Consider the following 18,234-nt stretch of genomic DNA (forward strand, 5'->3'; position numbering starts at 1 on the left):
TTGGTGCCGGTACAGACACGGAGGGATGAATATGCATCAACTTTATTTAAATCACGCCGCTCAAGCGCTGATGGCTACGTCTCACTCCAGCCGCACCAGGACTTGCTGGCCATTCCGGTGGTCGGAGGCAAGTCCACGCAAGCACAGCAGGGTCACGTGGCTTGTAACAGCACTTCTTATCCCTTTCTGCCACCTCTTTCGCTTTGTGTCCAAGAGGCACGGTGGTGAGAGGCGCCTGATGCGTGTATCGATGTGCCGGAAAGGAATGCCTGCGTAGAATACCAAAATTCCAGTGCACTGCTCAGAGAGTCAGATGACTCCTTCCTTCACGAAGCAAGAAAACCATTTTGCAAACTCAACAGCGCAGCCAGTGGTGGTGGTGCAATCAAGCAATTTGGTCCTTCGATTCAGCAACCATCAGAAGCGTGCTCAAGCCGAAAGAATGTTTCCAAATGATCATGGGAAAAAAAACTTTTCGAGACCACTGCGGCAACCAGCATTGAAGCAATGCGAACCCAAACGCCCACATACAAAATCAACGCCCGTGGCTGTTCTAACGTCCATCTGTTATATCGACGTCCATCACTATTTTGACGTCTAAGACAACCACATTTTCTCTATGGAAACATCTTATCACGCACTATCTGTCACAATCACACTTTCACGCATTTCTCGTTTTTTCGACTTTGATTAATGAACAAACTAAAGCTCGGGAACCAAATTTTTCCTATGGAAACATCTTATCACGCACTATCTATCACAATCACACCTTCACGCTTTTATCTCAAGAGAACGACGTAATCGTGCGTACAAATTTGCGGACACTTTTTTGCTGATGCCGCAGAGGCATGTAATGCTTTCGCATTAATCAAGAAATCAAATCAACGTCCTTCGTGACCTCGTTTATCGCATGCCCAATAAGTGTGATTCACTCATCAACAGTAGTGTCTGTACCTTTACAGGGTAATAAAACCTCTGTTTTCGTTCATTTCAGCGCAGACACAAAGCAGCACACACGTCCTACCTAAAAGTCCCATCTAAACGCGACGAGCCTTCAAGCCTATTATTCTCAGCTACAAAAATAGTTTCAATATCCTACTTGAAAATTAATTTCAAGGCTCTTTCTGGCCACCTTCACGCTTGACCGACAGTACAAGGTCAATATTTATTGAAAAAATTAGGATCACAAAATGAACTTAAGTTTTTTTTTTCCCAGTCACTGGAATGAAAGCCGCGAATAAAAACTCTTAGGTGATCCTCGATGAATCATTTGAATGCGTTTGCAGCCAAACATTTGGTTATATCTGTGGTTGACACTCTAAGTTCGTTATATCTGATATGATACAATAATGTTTGTTATATCCGGGATTATTACACCAACAGGTGCAGACACGAAAGTTCTGTACATGCGAGGTTAACACACTAGAGTTCTTTATATCCGAGGTGGCATGCCAAGGTGCATTATATCCGAGGGAGTACATGCTAATGTTGTTCCTAAAGCCCAGTGGGCAGGTTTCCACCTGCCACTGGCTGCTGACAGACGGTGGTCGCCAATTCTGCTCACACTGACCGCTCTAATGCTAACGCATTAAAAGCAAGAAAGATTTAGGTTTATTGGCGTTTACAACTCGGGCTATGAGGACGCTGTAGTGTAGGGCACCGGAAATTTCGACCACTTCGGGTTCTTTAATGTGCACTGACCTCGCACAGTACACGGGCCTTTAGAATTTTGCCTTCATCGAAATTCGACCGCCGAGGCCGGGATCGAACCCGCGTCTTTCGGGTCAGCAGCCGAGCGCCGTAACTACTGAGCCACCGCGGCGGGACAATGACTTACGGCAGTCACAGTCAGAGCTGAATGGTGGGTAGAAAAATATATGTGAAGAAACAGATTTGCAAAAGAACGGCAGTTTACAATCGGTAGCGAGGCGCATGGGTTGGTAATGGAATACGTCAACTTAGGACAGGAAGAGAAGGCAGATCCAGATGACGAGAGGAAAATAACTAGAGGTATAAGAATGGGGTAAGTGAATTTGGCCAGTTCTGCGAGATCATGAATGGAAGTTTACCAATATCCCTGAAGAGAGGAGTATGTAACAGCCGTATACTACGGATACTCACCTATGGGGCAGAAACCTGGAGGCTAACGAAAAGGTTTCAGGCTCAACCCGAGGACCAGGCAAAGACCTATGAAAAGGAAAATGACAGGTGTAACGTTAAGCTATTCCTAAGAAACAGAGCAGAGTTGGTCAGAGAACAAATGTGGGTTAATATCTTGGTCGAAATCAAAAAGAAGAAATGGGCATGGTCAGGGCATTTAATGTGCAGGCGAGATAACTCATCATCATCATCATCAGCCTGACTACACCCACTGCAGGGCAAAGGCCTCTCCCGTGTCTCTCCAATTAACCCTGTCCTTTGATAGTTGCCGCCACTGTATCCCCGCAAACTTCTTACTCTCATCTGCCCACCTAACTTTCTGCCGTCCCCTGCTACGTTTGCTTTCTCTTGGAATCCACTCCGTTACCCTTACGGACCAGCGGTTATATTGCCTTCGCATTACATGCCCTGCCGAAGCCCACTTCTTCCTCTTGATTTCAACTAGGATGTCATTAACCCGCGTTTGTTCCCTCACCCACTCCGCCCTCTTCCGATCTCTTAACGTTCCACCTATCATTTTCCTTTCCATAGCTCGCTGCGTTGTTCTTAACTTAAGCTGAACCCTCTTTGTTAGCCTCCACGTTTCTGCCCCATAGGTGAGTACCGGTAGGATACAGCTGTTATATACTTTTCTCTTCATGGATATTGATAAGCTACCATTCATGTCCTGAGAGAACCTGCCATACGCACTCCACCCCATTCTTATTCTTCTAGTTATTTCCCTCTCATGATCCGGATCTGCGGTCACTACCTGCCCTAAGTAGACATATTCCCTTACTACTTCTAGCACCTCGATACCAATTGCGAACTGCTGTTCCCTTGCAATGCTAATGAACATTACTTTGGTTTTCTGCATGTTAATTCTTAGCCCCACCGTTCTGCTCTGCCTGTCTAGCTGATTGATCATGCTTTGCAGTTCTTGTCCCGAGTGGCTTAGCAAGGCAATGCCATCAGCGAATCGCAAATTACTCAGGTATTCTCCATTAACTCTTATCCCCAACTCTTCCCATTCCAGTCCCCGGAATACCTCCTGTAAGCAGGCAGTGAAGAGCATTGGCGAGATCGTGTCTCCCTGCCTGACACCTTTCCGTATTGGAATTTTATTGCTGACTTTATGGAGAACTATAGTAGCTGTGCAATCGTTATAAATATCTTCCAATATTTTCACATAGCACTCTTCCACACCCTGATTCCGCAATGCCTGCATGACAGCTGAGGTTTCCACTGAGTCGAATGCTTTCTCGTAATCAATGAAGGCTATATATAGGGGTTGGTTATATTCTGCGCATTTCTCTATCACCTGATTGATAGTGTGAATGTGTTCTATTGTCGAGTATCTTTTACGAAAGCCTGCCTGATCATTTGTTGACTAAAGTCCAAGGTTGTCCTGATTCTATTAGCGATTACCTTAGTAAATACCTTGTAGGCAACGGACAATAAGCTGATCGGTCTGTAATTCTTCAAGTCCTTGACGTCTCCTTTCTTATGAATTAAGATAATGTTAGCGTTCTTCCAAGCTTCTGGTACTCTCGAGGTCACAAGGCATTGCGTATACAGGGTGGCTAGTTTTTGTAGCACAATCTCTCCTCCGTCCTTCAGCAAATCTGCGGTTACCTGATCCCCACCAGCTGCTTTCCCTCTTTGCATTGCTCCTAAGGCTTTCTTTACTTCCTCCTTCGTTACTGGCGGGATGTCCCATTGCTGTGCTCGGCTGCCTCCCTCAGTAACTTGATGATGTAGAACTCTTCAGCTAATTCAACTATCTTATCCATATTGCTGATGACATTGCCCTGTTTGTCTTTTAGCGCATACATCTGGTTTTTACCTATGCCCAGTTTTCTCCTCACTTATTTTAGGCTACCTCCATTCCTTAGAGCATGCTCGATTTTCTCCATGTTAAACTTTCTTATGTCGGCTACCTTGCGCTTATTTATTAACTTAGATAGCTCTGCTAGTTCTATCCTGTCTGTGGAGTTAGACGTCCTCATGCTTTGACGTTTCTTAATCAGATCTTTAGTCTCCTGAGATAGCTTGTTGGTATCCTGTCGAACCATCCTACCACCTACTTCTGTGGCGCACTCTGTAACGATAGCTGTAAGATTATCATCCATTGTTTCATCACTGCGGTCGTCTTGTTCACTTAAAGCGGAAAATCTGTTTTGCAGCGACATTCTGAGTTCCTCTACCTTCCCTCTTAACGCTAATTCGTTAATAGCCTTTCGATTCACCAGTTTCCTCCGTTCCCTCTTCAAATCTAAGCTAATACGAGACCTTACCATTCTGTGGTCGCTGCACCGGACCTTACCGAGGACATCCACATCCTCTACGATGCCAGGGTGTGCACACAGTATGAAGTCTATTTCATTTTTAGTCTCACCATTGGGGCTCTTCCACGTCCACTTCCTGTTTGCTCATTTGCGGAAGAAGGTATTCATAATCCGTAAATTATTTCTATCTGCGAACTCTACTAATAACTCTCCCCTACTGTTCCTAGAACCTATGCCATAGTCACCTACCGCCTTGTCTCCAGCCTGCTTTTTACCTACCTTTGCATTAAAGTCGCCCATCAGTACAGTGTACTGTGATTTTACTTTGGTCATTGCCGATTCCACATCCTCATAGAAGCTTTCAACTATCTGGTCATCATGGCTTGATGTAGGCGCGTAGGCCTGCACCACCTTCAGCTTGTACCTCTTATTAAGCCTAATTACGATAGCTGCCACTCTCTCGTTAATACTGTAAAACTCCTCGATGTTGCCAGCTATATCCTGATTTATGAGAAATCCCACACCTAGTTCTCACCTATCTCAGATTCCTCTTTAGTTAAAGATACACTAAAGAGGAATCTGAACTCGGCTTTTTACCGCGGTAACTCGATATACGCGTTTCCGGCATTCTTAGGAACTTCCAAGTATTGTCTTGCGTGGCTGGCTGATTTTCCTAATTGAAATATCGAATTAAACCCCCGGCTCCCGCCTTTTTTGAACTCACCGCAGAAGGTAGGAGCAGTCAACTAACGCGTGGAAATAAAAATGTGCACACAAATAAAAATGGGCGTGGACCTCTGCTTTCGCCGATCACTACGTATCACTCCGCCGATGGCAGAGTGGCAAGCCGCCACGGGACTGGGTGAAAGGTTTGTCGACCCCTCCTACCGTCTGCGGTGATTTCAAAAAAAGGCGGGAGCCGAGATGTTTAATCCGAGTTAATTTAGGGAAATCGGCCGCACAGGACAATCATTCGAAGTTTCTAAAAATGGTCGGAATATGCAGTTCGAGTTCTCGCGGCAAAAAGACGAGTTCTGATTCCTGTTCAGTGCACCTTTAAGGGTAACAGACTGGATTCCAAGAGAAGGCAAGCGTGAAGATAAGGGGGGCAGCACCTGGCACAGCACAGGTTTAATTGGAGAGGTATGGGAGAGGCCTTCTTCCTCCAGTGGACGTAGCCAGCATAATGATGATGAACTATTGATTCCGGTGGCACTAATTACTAATTACTGCATACTTTCTATAAATGTTAATTTTTCTTTGTTAATAGCCAGTAGCTATTTTTCAATGCTAACTTATCAGCACTTATTGCCTCCCAATTATCTTTTAGGTATCGTTGGCTATTATCTATTAACTGTCATTTATTGACCAGCTTCAGCTATCTGACTATCTACTGGCTGACCCTGTGACGACACAAGGTAATGTGTCGCCACATTTGATGTCCACGCCGGGTCGGCGGCTCAGTGGGACATCGAATGCTTCCTCATTAACGGATGCAATGCAAAGCAGTAACGGGACAGCCAGAACTAATTCCAAAAACTGTGCAACCATACGCACTTACAGTAATAATAAAGAGAAAAAATAAAGCACGCAGCTTCCTCACCCAGCGCTTGCCTGAGGCGCAGCACGGCCGATGCGGAGGGAGCGCACGCCGGCTGCTGCCCATTCATGGTGCTACCCGGGCGGTGCACTGGCTGTGTAGAGCCTGGGCTCAGCAGTGGACAGAGGTTCGCTCTTCGTATAGCCTGCTCTTCTCACCTATGGTGGACACGGTGGCCATTTTCAGCCTCTGCCTGAAACATGGATGCACAGGCAAACAAACGCTCTCACGCAACGATATGAAGAATCGCGCACGTATGGCTGAGTTAGGCAGCCAGATGCATACACTCACGAACCCACGCTGTCATTTAGTAGAAAGGATTTCATTAATCTAACCCCAGGCACCGGCATTTGATCTAAGTCGATCGCTGGCTAACATAAATTCAATCCTAGAACCACAGGCAATGAGTGTTTGATGACGCACAAAACAGCGCTTTCAGTGAGTGGCGTGCACCGTTTGCCAATAACTAAATAAATAAATCAGTCACTCAATCTGTCTATCAATCACTGTGTCAATCAATGAGTCGATCAACCGATCAATGAAGCTGTTTATCAATCGCTTTATGGTTTATAGGGGTTTAACGTCCTAAAGCAACTCAGGCTATGAGGGATACCGTAGTGAAAGGCTCCGGAAATTTCGACCACCTAGGTTTCCTTAACCTGTATTGATATCGCACAGTACACGGGCCTCTAGAATTTCGCCTCCATCGAAATTCGGCCGCCGCGGCCGGAATCGAACCTGTGTCTTTCGAGTCTGCAGCCAAGCGCCATAACCAATTAGCCACCATGTAGCTATCAATCTGTCAATAAGTATCAATCTGTCAATAAGTCAATCGATCGATTAATCACTCAGTCAACGAATCAGTCAATCGAGGGGTTACTCAGTCTGGTTGGTTTGGCTTATGGGGTTTAACGTCCCAAAGCGACTTAGGCTATGAGAGACGCCGTAGTGGAGGGCTCCGGAAACTTCGACCACCTGGGGTTCTTTAACGTGCACTGACATCGCACAGTACACGGGCCTCTAGAATTTCTCCTCCAAAGAAATTCAGCCGCCGCGGCCGGGATCGAACCCGCGTCTTTCGGGTCAGCAGCCGAGCACCATAGCCACTGTGCCACTCAGTCAATATTAGTCAGTTCACCAGTCCATCAGCCAACCAATCAATCAGCCAATTAATCAAACATCGAGCCATACAATAAATAAATCAGTCAGTAGATCGAGCTTTTTCAAAGTGTCGCTCGTGAATCTGCTTAAAAGAAAACCAGTCGAAATTAAATCTATTAATCAATCCCAGTCAGTAAGTAAGCCAACCAGCCAATCAGCCAATCTATGGAAAATCGGTCTAATTGACCAAGGACGAGGAAAGAACGTCAAAAAAATCATTGCACGGAGCCGACAGCCGAGCCAGTGTTCCCTTCAGCTTTGTAATATGTCATGCACAATAGCGTAATATTGTTTCTGGCTCGATTTCGTCAATGTTCTGAATGCTCTCAGCATCTTCGTAATGATCCAACTTGGAAGAAGGGGGGAGGGGGTATCTTTGCAGAAAGCCTTCGTACAAATGAGAAACATCAGATTCCAGTAGATTGCAAGTCGCCCTGTTCCATCGGAGTTCCCACCCCGTTCGCCGGTCCCAGAGTGAAGCAAGCAGTACGTGGCAAACCGCAGTCCTTACAGTCTTCTCTTACAATATCCTATTGTCGCCGCGGCCTGCCTCCAGCCAACATGCGCATATTTCTCCTAATATCCGCACAGATCGTCGGCAGCCGCTCAAAAGCAGAATGTAAATTCCTACAGCAGCAAACTTGGGAGTTGATAAGTTCATTCGTGATATTCAGCGTCATGTAGCTGAAAACTTTTCCCCCTACTGGGTAAGCAATCGTTCGAAATATTTAGCCCTCCGTATACTACAAGCAAACAGTAGCCACATTAAAGCAGCGGCACAGGCGTCCTACCCAAAAGACCCACCCCAATGTGTCGAGCTTTAAAACTGACTCTCAGTTATAGGAAGCTTGAAGATGACTGAATGCAATTCTTTTTCTCGGTTGGATTTTCGTCCGTGGCTGTCTCTGGAAATGTTCCCGCTTCTTCGACACCACAATGTCTATAGTTACTGCAGATGAGGTTAGGGTCCGAAATGAAATTTCCTTTTTTTTTTGTCCCCTAATAAATTAAAAATTATCCTGAACGAAAGCTAGAAAAAGACTCCGTGATCAGCATTTCGAAGATAAAGGCAGTGTTAACTAGCCTCAGGGATTCATGCGAGAAAGCCTGTATTAACGTTACAGGAATTAGCAGCTCGAGAAAATGCCGGTTTGGGGTGACACTTGCTTTTCACTGGTTGAGTTTTTTACCACATAAGCATCGTTTTCTCTGAAACTGGTGCCTTTGTCTAGCGAATCGCGAAATCAATTGGATACACGCAATCTGCAAAACCGAGCGAATCCGTTTCACTATGGGCACAAGCATTTACGTTCACACAGGAACAGCATTCCGCATGAGATTGAGTAGTTAATAAGACTCAGCAGGGTCTCTGAATGTCCGCAAACTCTTTGATGCGTAGCATGTTGTCCACCCCTTCCTTATGAGAAAATATTCACACAGGAACAAGGTATCGCAAGAAAATGAGTAGTCATGAAACAAAGCGGTCTATGAATCCCCGCTAGTCGATACATGACACGTTGTCACCACTTCCTAATAAGAAAGCTCCACTGCCACACTAGAGAAATTAAACGAGTAGATAAAACAATCTTTAAGCTCAAGACCACGCGTGGGATAACCAACCTACAAGGAAGGTGCGAGACAACCAGAACAAATACCCTTTGTGGTTACGGTCCTACTTGAGGAAAAAAAAAACGTGCGTCCTCCTTACCCTGCGGGTGCAACAGACGCAGGGTTTACACGTCACCACCGCACGTTGGTTGCTGTTGATTCATGGTGCCACGGCTGGGCATGCATCTGCCCTACAGCCTGGCTGGGCAGTCGACAGGGCTCGGCGCCTGCTTCAATGCTCACCACCAGCGGCTCCAGAAAGCAGCTTTGCCGCTGGTGCTCACCCGTGGCGGACACGGTGGCCACTTTCAGCCTCTGCCTGACACATGGATGCACACGCAAACAAGCGCTCGCACACAACGATTAGGTTGGGTTACTTGTAAACATAAATACCCCCGAAAGCAGAAGATTTGACAGCCGTCGCCGTAGCTCAGAGGTAGAGCACCGGACGCGTAATTCGGAGGTCGTGGGTTCGGATCCCACCGGCGGCAGTGGTTGTTTTTTCTTCTGCTTTTCTAATCAATTAGCTTTAAGCGATGGCATGTTCAGTAATATTCTAAATTGATCAACACCACAAAATAAATAAATTAATTAAAAAAAATCCCCTGTGCCCCTTGGTTTCTGTGGCTGTTGGCTTCTTTCATATTTATAACGAGCCCCTCATTCCCCTTCCCTTGTTTGCTTAATTGCTTAGCGAGGGCCTCGGTTCTGGCAGCTTTGACTCCATAGGAAGCATAAGAGGGTTCTCACGCAGCTTCCACCCTCTCCGTTCGATGACGTTCTACGTCACTACCTGCGGTTACTCAGGACGTTCTACGTCCGCCGCTTATGAACGTGGATGGCGCTGATGAACACTCTCAAGGTTAGGTTACTTGTAAACATAAATACCCCCGAAAGCAGAAGATTTGACAGCCGTCGCCGTAGCTCAGAGGTAGAGCACCGGACGCGTAATTCGGAGGTCGTGGGTTCGGATCCCACCGGCGGCAGTGGTTGTTTTTTCTTCTGCTTTTCTAATCAATTAGCTTTAAGCGATGGCATGTTCAGTAATATTCTAAATTGATCAACACCACAAAATAAATAAATTAATTAAAAAAAATCCCCTGTGCCCCTTGGTTTCTGTGGCTGTTGGCTTCTTTCGTCATATAGCAGGGTTAGTCAGCTGAGGCTAGACTAATAGCCCTTGACTGTCGTACAGTATAGAGATGATTTGGTTAATCTAAGGCCAGCTACCGGTTTTTGTTACAGTTCCGTCAATATCTGAGCATAAATTCCATACTTCTAGCACAAAAGGCAACGAGCGTCTCTTAGGCCACAAAACTCTGCTTTCAGTGAGCGGCATGCACCGATTCCCACTCAATAAATCAATCAGCCAGTCGCTCAGACAATCAATGAGTAAATCTGTTTATCAATCATAAACAGATTTACTCAAATCTGTTTGTCAAAAGTCAATGTCAATTATCAAAGAGCCAATGTCAGTCAGTCAGTTGATTAACTAATCAATGGACAGACCAAACATGTAGAGAGTGCGGCTTGGGCATCTGCTATAGAGGAAAACCCGTCACTCAGTACATCTATGAATCAACATATCAATTTGTTAATCAATCATTGCCATTCAGTCACTAAATCAACCAACGAATAAGTCAGAAAATATGTTAATCGATCAATCAATCCACCCTCCCACCATCAAATCAATCAGCCCATCGATTCAACTTCTATAAACTGGCTCTGGTGGCAATGCTAGTAAAATTGAGCGAGGAGGCGAAAAAAAGGCTTAAACGAATTTTCCTTTTATCCAAGAACTACATTGCCTCTTTTTTTTTTTCTCCGAAGCAGCATCAGCAAAAATTTGACCCTACCATGCACGCCTGCTGAGAAGGTTATGTACATGATTGCGTACTTCTCCGACTGAAAAGGCTATGCATATAATCGCTTATTTCTCGGACTGCGCGACCCCGCGTGCAATGTAGTATTTGGGCCCCTGTGGTCTGCTGGAGCGCAACCGGCGTGGCGTCTGCTACGGAAGTGACGTATGCAGTACAGAGAGCCAATGAGCAGTGACCTGGCTGGGCGTGCGCTGAAAAAAAATATCTGCCTCCCCCGTAACCGATATTAGAGTAAGCATGAAATGTTTACGGGCATAGCACGAAGCGTACGCGGACACGACGAGACGCAGGCCTGACAAGAATGTATATGCAGCGCGTTCGAAACTGTCCGAAGTGCGCAGAGGCGAAAGCGTTTTTCGCACCACTTTGCCTATGTGGCACTGGTGACGTCACTATTGGATTACGTCACACAATTGATGAAGTAATGACCAATTACTAATTAGTGACTAATTACTGATTAATGACTCATTACTAATTGACTGCGGATTAATGACGCTTAAGCTTCGCCTTTAGGAGTGGAACGCGACAGCGTGTTGTAGCGCTGCTTCAGGCAGTCCACGGAACGCCACCACGCGTTCGGCGCGATGCTTTGCCCTTTGAACGCGACGGTTTTTGAGGAAAAAAAATTACGCAATAATTCTCTGTCATCTCGGTGGACACCCGAACCGCACCCTACAGAAGGGAGGAGGAGGAGGAGGAGGAGGAGGAGGAGGAGGAGGAGGAGGAGGATAAACTTTATTTTCGTCGACAAATGTATCTGGCGGTGTGGGGTTACAGCCCCATCAAGTGGCCATGAGCCCGTGGCGTTCGGCGACCGCCACCACCCGTTCGGCACGAAGCTACCGGCGCTTGTATGCCGGTCCTGTAGAAGGGCTTAGAGAGTCTCGTTAAATCTCGTCAGATCTCGTACGGTGCCCGGATGTTCTCGTTTCAGTGCCCGGATGAGTGTAATTCAGTGCCCGGATGTTGGCTTTCGGTCTCGGCGCGACGTCACCACAACGGGAGCTAAAAGCATTTCATGCTTAAAAAAACTGCCGTTAGCAGGACCAAGCTCCTCCCCTCCGTTCTCCTCGAACCCCTTCAAGAGTGGATTCCAAACAGCCATAAATGAAAAGCCTGCGTGCCTGCGCTGACCCAAAGTTAGAATGGGCAACTAGCCTGTCTACCCATCTGCGAGTTTATGGTTCGGATCGATGGTTAGCAATCAGTGTGATTTCCCTCATTTGCAATCGCCATTCAAGCTACTAATGGAGCGAAACTACCCAGTGGGAAATACCGAGCTCAAAACATGATCGAGCAAGTCGAAAATTTCTAGCGGTAACTGAAATCCCTGACACCGGAAAAGCAACAAATAAATACAGCAAGTTCGGGCTTCCGGAAGTTGCAAAGCAATCCGAAGTGCTCTAGCCTCGTCAGGACAGTCTAACCGTTAGGGGCTAACTGTGGAAATTTAATCTGTAAAGAGCTATTTAGTATGCACTGTGTCCTGCGATCAAGGCAAAAAGTATCGCACCTCAACGTCCCTCCACTTGATGGCGATGTAGTGACTGGTTGCGGGCGAGATGCTCGGCCCGTTGCTGCGGGGAAACCGTGTGCAGGCATCCGGGCCAGACGCGACGAAGGCATTGCACACGGCCGGGCTGAAAACACTGCACAGATGAAACGGGATAGCATGGTAGTGACCGCGCTCTTCAGGCAAAGTGGACAAGGCCTGAACCCTTGTAATAGTCTGATCCTTAGAAGAATGCACGATGCCCGAGCAGTGCATTGATTTTTAAGCGAAAATCGAGCATCGCGACTCCACGGATGGTAGACCGAGTTGCCTGTTAATAACCGCGAAGTACGATTTTCAAGAGCTTCAACACATCACTAACGCCTTTGACTGTCAGCGTTGACGTGAAATTACCACTTTTAAAACAATCGGCGGTCACGGGGTGGTGGTCTCCCGGTGTCGCCTTTTGCGACATGTCCACTTCGCTTTTCGCCGATTGCCTCGAGCCGCTGTGACGGCGGCGTGACGACAACAGATCCGCCTTCCTGCTACGTCACTGTGACGTCGCCTTCATTCACTACGCTTTGTCGAAGAACGGAATGCGCTAAAGTGGTTCGCGCGGGTGAACGGGCTAGGAAATTGATACTAGACGCCATGGATCCCATTCTCTTGCCTGGTTTTTAAGCCGCGAAGAAGAGCGGAGTGTCCGCGGACATCGCGACCCGTCTGCCTTAACCGACGAAGCTTTTCGGCGGCATTACCATGCGAACTGACCTTGCACCGTCTTCAACAGACGACGAAGCAGACGTTGCCCGTTGCGTCGAGATGGCCTTGGCAGCGTTTGCGCTAGCGGCTACATGACCCTTCAAGGCTTTTTTAATGCGCGTTAGCGCCTTGAAACAGTGTCCGCACGAGCCAAAGATAATTTAAAGCAATGTGAAGACTTTTACGAACATACAACTGAACATTAAAACCTCCATGTTGTCGTTCACGTTTCAGTAGGGTCCCTAGAAATTCTTGCCAGTTTCAGAGACCGACACGAAAAGCGGCATTTTCATCACGGCTTAAACCGCCCTCGCGTTCGTAAAACGAATGATAAATGGAAATGAGTGCCATCAGTCTTGCATTGTGAATACCCATTGGCTGTAGTACGTGCATTATGCTGCTTGAAATAAAAAACAAACATCTCTGCAATAATTAACACCTACTAATCAAAGATGCCAAACTACGGCTGCTAGTGAATCAGCAGTGGTGAATTGTCGCTTTTCGGAGTGAATGAAAGAGCCGCCGACGAAAGTGCCGGTGGCATTTTTCGTTTCTTCGAGCAACAGTACGCACGTTTTTAGGCCCCGCCCTAATGCGACGTGTCGCAAAAGGCGACACCGAGAGAATACCCCCCCAGCTCCAGTAACCATGGCAGTAACAAATCCTTCCAGCTGAGCTTTCATCTGCTGTTTAAAATCACACTAACAAAGCAAAAATAATCCGTGCGTCCTCCTCACCCAGCGCTGGAAACCCGCCGCAAGGTACATCCTTGGCCCTGTAGCCTTGGCCCAGCAGTGGACAGCTGTTCGGTGTTTTTTTTCGTTCCTGTAACCCGTGCCGGACACGGTGGCCATTTTCAGCCTCTGCCTGAAACATGGATGCACGCGCAAACAAACGCTCGCAAACAACGATGAAGAATCGCGTATGTATTGCTTAGTTAAGTAGCAAGATTCGTAGAATCACACATCTGTCATGTAATTTAGTAGAGGCGATTTGGTTAATCTAACCATAGCTACCGGCATTTGTTCAAAGTCCATCGCTGACTGAGCATAAACTTCACGCTTCTTGAACCACACGCAATGTGTGTCTGTTAGCGTACAAAACTCCTCTTTCAGTGAGCGGCAAGCCACTCCAGTTGTCGTGATGGCCCGCTTGCATCTAAAAGTCCCAACTAAACGCGACGAGCCTCTAATTAGGCCTATTGCCAGCTACAAAGAGAATTTTAATTTTCTACTTCAAAATTAATTCCACGACTACAGGGTGAATATTTATTGCTGAAAAAATTACGATCACAAAATTAACTTAAGATTTTTGTTTTCCCAGTGACTGGAATAAAAGCCGTAAATAAAAAAAAACTTTTAGGTTATCCTCGATGAATCGTTGGAATGCGTTAGTTGACAAACATTGGCTATATCTGTGGTTGACACTCTTAAATCGTTACATCCGACGTGATACACTAAGGTTTCTTATATCCGAGGTTAACACGCCAACAGGTGCAAATGCGAAAGTTCGGTATATGCGATAGAACACACTAGAGTTCGTTATATTCGCGGTGGCATGCCAAGGTGCGTAATATCCGAGGAAGTACATGCTGAGCTAGTTCGTAAAGCCCAGCGCGCACTTGCTACTTGCAGACGGTGGTCGCCAATTATGCTTGGACTGAGCGCACTAATGCCAACGCATTAAAAGCTAGAAAGGGCTCCGCGATCACCGTTTCGAAGCCAATGGCGATGTAGCCTGGCCTCAGGGATCCGAGTGGGAAAACCTGCCCTGATGTCACCTCAGTATCACGCGAAAGTGGCCAACTCTATTTGCTGAGAGTTTCTGGCAAAAGCCCCGCTTTCTGTGAAAGTAGCGTCTTTGTATTCCGAATGGGGAGATTACTAGTAAAGGCTATCTTCAAACTGACGTGTGTTCATGTGACCGTGACACGAAGAATGCATCTTCACACAGGTACAACGTTTCGCATCAGATTGATTATGAAGCGCGCATTCTACAGATGTCAATAAATTCCTCACGCTTGGCCATGATGTAAGCCCTTACTTATGAACACAATTCCGCTGTCACACTAGTGCTATGAAAGGAGTACAGAAAGCAATATTTAACTGCCTTGAATGCAGTAGGTGCGGTGTTGGATCCCCAGTACCGCACGATAGCTACCGGTATTACAATGGGTACAAGCTTCCCTCGGCCTGGTGCTCGGTTTTCTTGGGATATAATTCATGGGAAAGAGATTTTTCATCAGTGACACTAAGCAGACTCAAATACCTAGTGACATGGCACTCCTTGGCCAAAGTTGCCCTTGTGCCAATTCATCGACATCATCCAGTAATCTTACCAGTAAAAGTTACCGGACGCACTTAAGATCCGTACAGTCAGGGACAAAAGTCTCCGGACCACGCGTTCCTCTATCGAAGCCGATAGCTCTGCTATTAGTCGGCGGCTGGAGACCACACTTGTGGAGGTAAAAGGTAAATTTTTCTTCTTTCATCTGCACAAGTGCGGTCTCCAGCCGCTGTCTGATAGTAGAGCTATCGGCTTCGTTTGAGAAACACGTGGTCCGGAGACTTTTGTCCCTGACTGTACGTGCCATTGATGTGTGATGTGAAAAATCTGTGTCCATCAGTGTGCTGAAAATGAATGGCTCCACAGCCGCCATAGTTCTTCATACATAAAGTCAGTAAGGGTGTCAAGCAGGAACACACGATCTCTCCAATGCTATTCACCACCTGTTTACAAGAGGTATCCAGAGGCTTGTATTGTTAGTTGTTGGGGAAACAGTTAATGGAGAATACCTCAGCAACTTCCGATTCGCTCGCTAAGTCGCTCAGGAAATCAATTGGAACGCATGCTCAATGCTTTACGACAGTCAGAGCTGAATGGTGGGTACAAAAGTTAATATGAAGAAACAGAATTCGAAAAAAGCAGCAGTTTACAATCGGTAGCGAGGCGCTTGAGTTGGTAACAAAATACGTCGATTTAGGACAGAAAGCGAAGGCAGATCCGAATGACGAGAGAAATTAACTAGAGGTATATAAGAATGGGATGAAGTGCATTTGACCAGTTCTGTGAGATCATGAATGGTAGTTTACCAATATCCCTCAAGAGAAAAGTATATAACGGCTGTATTTTACCGGTACTCACCTATGGGGCAGAAACCTGGAGGCTAACGAAAAGGGTTCACGCTCAACCCGAGGACCAGGCAGAGACCTACGGAAAGGAAAATGATAGGCGTAACGTTAAGCGATTCCTAAGACACAGGGCAGAGTTGGTGAGAGAACAAACGTGGGTTAATATCTTGGTCGAAAGCGAAAAAAAGAAATAGGCATGGCCAGGGCATTTAATGTGAAAGCAAGATAACTGATGTTTTCGGTTTATTGGGGTTTAACATCCCAAAGCAACTCAGGCAGTGAGGGACGCCGTAGTGAAGGCCTCCGCAAATTTCGACCACCTGCGGTTTTTTAACGTGCACTGACATCGCACAGTCCACGGGCCTCTAGAATTTCGCTTTCATCGAAATTCGGCCGCCGCGGCCGGGATCGAACCCGCTTCTTTCGGATCAGCACCCGAGGACCGTAACCACTGAACCACCGCGGCGGGGCATCTCGAACAAGAAGAAAACAGAACTAACAAGACAATACGAGCGCTGATCTCCTATCAATCGCGCCCTGTGCCAGTCGCGGTCGTTTTATCAGCTCAAACTTCCTTATCTCACCCTCACACCTGTGTGGATAACCTAGCTCTTCACACTTCGAAGTTTTCAAAGAGCTGTTTGTGGATAAGCTGAAGTGGGGAGGTTTTATTTGCTAGGTGCTGGCTGATGTCCGACACCTCTGGGTAACGCCAAGTAGAGCCTAACTTCCGAAATCCGCTGGTTCCGCCTCATCGCCGTATTTGCTGAAAAAGTAAAATAAAGCACTGGTCCTTTCTCTGCTTTACAAACTGTACAATTCAGCAGCGTTATATACAGCTGCAGTACAAAAAGTGAGTGTAAACTTCTGTCCACGAAACTGCTTCAAAAATCTCGGCAACCTTCTTCGCTTAGTGTTTCGACTGATGATGCGTACCTGGGGCACTGTCGCAGCTGTAGAATCTTGCGTTGACAGCAGCCTCAGCTCCTGGCCGAGCGGTTGCCGGGATTTCCCACCGAAGACGGGCGCTGTTTTGCCTGACACCCGGCCACGACCTCGGCCTCAGCCTATGGTTCGGTTGGCCGCAGCGAAAGGCGCCGGAACATAGCTGCCACCACCGTCCTCCATGGCAGACATCCTTGGGCCTCGGAACCTAGAGAGAAGACAAGATAACTGATGGTCGTTAAAGGTACTCGAAAGAGGAATCTGAACTCGTATTTTCCAAGCGGGAATTAAATCTACACGTTAAGAGCATTCTTAGAAAGCTTGAATTATTGTCCTGTGCGGACGATTTCCCTAAACTAACTCGGATTAAAAGTCCCGGCTCCCGTTATTTCTTTAACTCTCCGCGGAAGGTCCGAGAAGTCAACTAACACGTGGGAATAAAAATGTGCACGGAAATAAAAATGTGCGTGGACGCTCTGCTTTCGCCGATCACTACGTATCACTCCGCCGATGGAAAAGAGGCAAGCCGCCACGGCACTGGTTGAAAGGTTGGTCGACCCCTCCTACCGTCCGCGGTGAGTTCAAAAAAGACGGCAGTCGGGACGTTTAATCCGATTTAAATTAGGGACATCGGCCGCACAGGACAATCATTCGAAGTTTCTAAACACGCCAGGAAAGTGTAGGTCGAGTTCTCGCGGCAAAAAGACAAGTTCACATTCCTGTTCAGCGCACCTTTAAGGATAACAGACTGGATTCCAAGAGAGGGCAAGCGTGGGTATAAGGGGGCCGTAATGGCACAGCACAGGTTTAATTGGAGAGGTATGGGAGAGGCGTCCTTCCTCCAGTGGACGTAACCAGGATGACGATGATGAACTAATAAATTCGGGTGCCCCTAATTAGTGCATATTTTATATAAATGTTAATTTTTCTTAGTTAAACTAATCACTACTCATTGCCTACAAATTATATTTCAGGCATCATTGGCTATCATCCATTAACTGTCATTTATTGACCAGCTTCAGCTATCTGACTATCTACTGGCTGACCCTGTGACGACACAATGTTTTGAGTCGCCACTTTGGCGTCCGCGCTGGGTTCGTGGCTCAGTGGAACATCGAATGCTTCCTCATTACCGGATGCAAAGCAGTAACGGGACAGCCGGAACAAATCCCAAAAACCGTGCAACCATATGCACTTACAGTAATAGTAAAGTAAAAAATAA

General features: G+C 46.7%; 2 long non-coding RNA genes across 2 annotated transcripts; both read right to left on the reverse strand.

Annotated features, from left to right (window-relative positions):
* Positions 1-125: 125 nt before the first annotated feature.
* Positions 126-6,313, reverse strand: LOC149348815 (uncharacterized). The gene is made up of 3 exons (XR_016292827.1): positions 6,031-6,313; positions 2,122-2,187; positions 126-269 (listed from the first exon to the last, which is right to left on the reverse strand). It is a non-coding gene; the product is annotated as an uncharacterized LOC149348815 (long non-coding RNA).
* Positions 6,314-12,192: 5,879 nt separating this feature from the next.
* LOC149348816 (uncharacterized) lies at positions 12,193-17,175 on the reverse strand. Its single transcript, XR_016292828.1, has 4 exons — positions 17,004-17,175; positions 16,081-16,146; positions 13,674-13,803; positions 12,193-12,328 (listed from the first exon to the last, which is right to left on the reverse strand). It is a non-coding gene; the product is annotated as an uncharacterized LOC149348816 (long non-coding RNA).
* Between the last annotated feature and the right edge of the window lie 1,059 nt (positions 17,176-18,234).

This window comes from Amblyomma mixtum, chromosome 4, assembly GCF_055824585.1.
Source record: "Amblyomma mixtum isolate Tamu chromosome 4, ASM5582458v1, whole genome shotgun sequence".
NCBI lineage: Eukaryota > Metazoa > Arthropoda > Arachnida > Ixodida > Ixodidae > Amblyomma > Amblyomma mixtum.